Source organism: Macrobrachium nipponense, chromosome 38 (genome assembly GCF_015104395.2).
Source record: "Macrobrachium nipponense isolate FS-2020 chromosome 38, ASM1510439v2, whole genome shotgun sequence".
Classification (NCBI taxonomy): domain Eukaryota; kingdom Metazoa; phylum Arthropoda; class Malacostraca; order Decapoda; family Palaemonidae; genus Macrobrachium; species Macrobrachium nipponense.
The window spans coordinates 4,838,763-4,844,419 of record NC_061098.1 but is presented as its reverse complement, the minus strand read 5'-3'; the positions used below and the strand labels follow the sequence as shown (position 1 = coordinate 4,844,419).

At 34.3% G+C, this 5,657-nt stretch overlaps 1 pseudogene; it reads left to right on the top strand.

Annotated features, from left to right (window-relative positions):
- Positions 1 to 3,602: 3,602 nt before the first annotated feature.
- LOC135209504 (uncharacterized) overlaps positions 3,603 to 5,657 on the top strand; it is a 125,309-nt pseudogene continuing 123,254 nt past the window's right edge.

Sequence of the window (5,657 nt, the reverse complement as noted above, 5' to 3'; positions counted from 1 at the left end):
TTTTTCATGCATTTCAAAGATATTCACGGTTTCAGTGCATCATTTCACGGTTTCAAAGTGGGTTTCTCAGATTTCACGGTTTCAGCATCAGATTTTAAACGTTTTCAGGCATAGATTTCAAAACGGTTTCAGCATCAGGATCACGGTTTCAGCATCATATACGGTTTCGACTTTCAGATATCCCATTTGTCAGTTTGGCATCAGATTCACGTCAGTGCATCAGATTTCAGCGTCAGCATTTCAGATGACGTTTCAGATCAGATACGTTTTCAGCATCAGATAACGGCCATTGCGTTTACGTTGTACGAAAATTATTTTAATTCCAGTCAAATTATGAAGTTTCATCTCAGTACTGTTATGTTATACTTTGATTGTTATATTTAGTATAATAATTGTTAAAATTGCAACTCTCTCTCTCTCTCTCTCTCTCTCTTCTCTCTCTCTCTCTCTCTCTCTCTTCTTTCACAAGCAGTGCAGTGTTGCTTGCAAAGCATTTTTCCACAGCCAGTATAGATAATGCCTCATTGTTTCCAGGATCAATTCCAGCCTTCCGTTTACACTTGTTCCAGACAGAGCGTTGAATAAAATTGAAGGGTAAGGCAGCTGCGAATGAACTGGAAGGTCATTCAGAAGGGCTGGAATGCAAAGGGGTGGGGGGTGCAGTGGGAGGACAATATGCTATAGACTGGAATCGGTCTGGTCCTTTCAGTTTGTGTTTTAGTGAATATGTATATATATATTATATTATACATATATATATCACACACAAATATCCTTTACTATCTCATTCGCTCTACCTCTAAATTGCGAATGAAATAATAAAGGTAATATATATGGATATATATATATATATATATATATTATATATATATATATTATATATATATATAATATATTATATGACAGTTGTTCCGCCTTTCAAAGAAGGTAATCGTCTTATCACTTCTTGATTAATTAAAGGTTTCCAATGAATCTATTCACCTTTGACGGTATATCACTAAGCTTTGATCTTCATGATGGCTTAAGAATATTATTCATTTCATCCATTTACATCTGAGGGTTAATTTCTGATCTTTTTTCTTCGAGTTTTGGAGTGAATTGTCCAGGCAATTTTATTTTGTTTTGGCAGCACTCGGGAGATGGACGGTAATTGGACCAAATTGATTGGACAGCATTGTTGGATTTTAGTTATATGAGAGCAAAAAGTAGGAGACCCAGTTAGCGTCAAAGTAATAGGTTTTACCTCTGATATAACTCTAACTATAACTCATAACTCTAACAACTATAACTGCATGAAAGCAAAACTTGGAGAATCCGTTGGTGACTGCTATATTCTACCTTTTCTTGAATATAATTATAGATTATCTATACCTATAACTATATTCATGGAAGAGGTAGGGAAATCAATGAATGACAGAAATAGGTTATAATTTTTTTTAATATAGCTATAACTATATGACTATAACTATTAATTAACACAGGAGGTGGAAACAATTAGTGACATAGTAATGGATTCTCCCTTTTCTTTGATATATCTATACCTTTAACTACGCCTATAAAGTTAGGTTCAGTTAGTTAGACAGTAAAAGATTCTACCTTTTTCTTTCATAATAACTATAATAACTGTAAGTATATTGAAGCAAGTGGTATAATCAATTAATGACACTGTAGTGTGTTCTACCATTTGCTGTGATATACCCATATCTATAACTATATAAACTGTAATGGAGTTATATAATCAATTAATGACACTAATTGGTTCTACCTTTGTTTCAATATAACAGCTGTCACTATATATTAGGGTAACAGGTTGGAGAATTAATTAAAGAAAGTACGGGCGTCAATCCACAAATTGGTAATACCAAAAGGGTACATTTTCCCAGAAAGACAAATGAAAATACAGACGCTTCGCGAAGATGATTTTTTCTGAAAGGATGATATTCCATCACGAAACCCTTTAGCTTTTGGTGTCTCAGTTATAGGAAGTGCTAGGTGTTCCCCCGCAGCTGCGGGAGGGAGTGTGCATGAAGGCTTTAATGGAATTCATAACGCAGAAATGCTTTTATGTCTCGTAAGAGGCTTGGTGTGAAATCTGCACGGGAAACGTTGGAGCAGATTACGTCATCTTGCAAAAGGAGAGAGGGGAAACGTTTATGAATGTTTTTCTGTATTGTTTTAGTGGTTCTGCAGAAAAGTGAAAAGAGATTTTATTAGAGTGACGTGAATACATGTTTTCCGTGTTTTAGTGATGTTGATGAAAAGTGATATGTTTTAGAGATGAAGAAAGGGAGGTGTTTTTGAGATATTAAAGAAAAGGGAGATTTTTAGAGATATTGAAGAAAACGGATATGTTTCAGTGATGTTGAAGAGAAGGGATATATTTTAGAGATGACGAATGGGAATTGTTTTAGAGATGTTGAGGAAAAGGGGGATGTTTTTGTGATGATGAAGAAATTGGAGATATTTTAGTGATGTTGAAGAAAATGGATATGTTTTAATGATGTTGAAGAAGGAGAGATGTTTCAGTGATGTTGAAGAAAAGGGATATATTTTAGAGATGAAGAAAGGGAGGTGTTTTAGAGATGCTGAAGAAAAGGGAGATGTTTTAGTGATGTTGAAGAAAAGGGAGATGTTTGAGAGATATTAAAGAAAGGGAGATGTTTTAGAGATATTGAAGAAAGGCGACATTTTAGTACTTTCATATTAGAACTCGTACATCTTCTAAAAAATAAAAAATAAAATATAATCCCCCAATTATCCTAAACTTCGTCGGTTCTTTGAAGATCAGTTTCAGTAAATTTTAAAAGATTTTATAGCGAGAAAAAGATATTAAAACTTCAGTGTTACGTGTCAGAAGTTACACAACTTCGGAAAAATAAAAGACATAGTAGGGCCCGAATTATCCTAGAGTTCGTTTTTTATTTTTATTTTTTAGATCAGTTTCAGTAAACCTTAAAAGATTTAAAGCTAAAATAAATATTAATATTATTTACTGGAGTAAACCGATTTCAATGTTTCGTGTTAGAAGTTACATATATAACTTCGGAAAAATAAAAGCTATATGCCCCGAATTATCCTAGAGTTCGTATTTATTTTTAGATCAGTTTCAGTAAACTTTAAAAAAGATTTAAATCTAAAATAAATATCAATACGACTTACAGGAGTACACTGATTCTGAAAAATAAAAGACACAGGCACCGATTTTTTTTTTTCTTAGATCAGTTTCAGTAAACTTTAAAAAAAGATTTAAAGCAAAAATAAATATCAATACGACTTACAGTTCCCCACGTCTCTGAAACAGCTCCTGTCACCAGCAACTGCCTAAGTAGACCTTCCTTACCTCTCTGGCCAAAGCATTCCATTTTTATAAATTCACTCGTGGCTTCGCCAAGTGAAGTAAAGGAGAAGAAGAAGAAGAAGAAGTAGCAGAAGGGGTTGCGTTAGAGAGGGGGGGGGCGGGGGGGGTGGAAGGGGAACCATAGAGAGGGTGGTGGCACGCGACGGTGCCACATACTACGCACCCCACGCCCCCCCCCGCCCCCCCGCGGCACTATCGCCCGGCCGGGCTACCCAACCCAAGTTTTCTCAGTCTCCGTCCGATGCACTCTTTCACTCCCTCCCCAGTCATGATTGAGACGTGTTGAGGGAAGGATGTGTGTGCGTGCGTCCGTTCGTGTGTTTGTGCCGCCTCTGGTGTAGTTTAAGGTATAGACTATATCCCGCGGTCGGCGTCGGTCAGCGGATATACCTCGTGTTGGCACTCGCTTTTGTTGTTGCCTCTCTCTCTCTCTCTCTCTCTCTCCTCTCTCTCTCTCTCTCTCTATGCTGTTTTGGCAAAGCGAAAGGAATAATCTGTGATGTGTTGTCTCGAGGGATCGTGGTGGGTTATACATTTCTCAAAGATGTTTTGTGCTGCCCGGTTTAATTCGCCGTTGTTTTGGAAAAAGGAAATAAGTTTGTAAGTTTTCTTCGGTTGATATCGGAAACAAGTGTCAGGGATGTTTTTATGGTAAATATGTGACCCAAGGTTCGGGAAAGGAAAGAACGATGTTTTTTTTTTTTTTTTTTTTTAGAAAAAATCTGTAACCAATGTGTTCCCAGGAAAGGAGAGAAAAAAAATTTCTTTATTGTTATCAGAAATAAATGTCAGAAATATTTTATGATAAGTATGTGACCTAGGTTCGGGAAAGTAATGAACAATGATTTTCTTTTTAGAAGAAATCTGTAACCAATGTTCCTAGTAAAGGAACATTTTATGATAATATATTTTATGATAATATATGACCAGGGTTCGGGAAAGGAAAAATCTGTAACCAATGTTCCCAGGAAACGAAAGAAAAAAATTTTTTTTTTTTCTATTATAAGAAATAAGTGTCAGGGATGTTTTGTGATAAACATCACCAAGGTTCGGGAAGGGAAAGAATAATGTTTTTTTTATTATTAGAAAAAATCTGTAACCCGTGTTCCCTGGAAAGAAAAGAAGAAAAAAATGTTATCAGGAACAAGTGTCAAGAATATTTTTATGATAAATATATGACCCAGGTTCGGGAAAGGAAAGAACGATGTTTTTTTAAAAATTTTATTATCAGAAAAAATATGTAACCAATGTTCCCAGTAAAGGAAAGAATTTATTTTTTATCAGATATAAGTGTCAGTAATATTTTACAAGTATTTAAACGTTGTTTGTTCGGAGTGATATTTTAACCTTCCACGGACATTGATTTTTGTGAAGTTTATTGAATACTTATGAAAGAAGAAAAGAAGTTAGAAGTCACTGTGTTCGATATATTCAGTCATTGGAAATAGAAAAGTTTTTATTTTCTTATGAAGAGTCAGGAACCACATTCCATTTATTTTGGCAGATGACAATAGCCGAAAAATATACTGGGCTTTTTTTTGACCCTATAAAAAGTATATAATATTTCAAATTAGTTTTTATCATGAGCAATTGCGTGTATTTTTTTTATCAAGAGCAAGTGCTTGTATTTTTTTTATATCATAAGCAAGTGCTTGTATTTTTTATATCATGAGCAAGTGCTTCTATTTTTTTTATATCATGAGCAAGTGCTTGTATTTTTTATATCATAAGCAAGTGCTTGTATTTTTTATCTGGACAAGTGCTTGTATTATTTTTATCAGGAGCAAGTGCTCGTATTTTTTTTTATCAAGAGCAAGTGCTTATATATATATTTTTTATATCATAAGCAAGTGCTTGTATTTATTCATCATGTGCAAGTGCTTGTATTGTTTTTATCAAGAGCAAGTGTTACTTATATATTTTTTTTATTAGGGGCAAGTGCTTGTATTTTTGGGGCAAGTACTTGTATTTTTTCATCATGTGCAAGTTTTAATCAAGAGCAAGTGGTTGATTTACTTAGCGCAAACAATCTGATATTAATAAGTATAGTATGCCCTTTATAATAAGGCGTGTTAAGTGTTATTCAGGTACATTCACCTGTAAATTAACCTCTGAACTGATCCAGAAAATAAACATGGATTTGACTCAACTAGTGTACATCGAATGTTTCAGTGTTCAGCTGCTTCCTCTGTTCATATTTTAATTCAACGGTAACTCATCCGATAAAATAAATAAAGCATAATGCTTTATTTATTTTATTGTGAAAGATTATCTGTATAGTTTTGCATACTATGTGCAT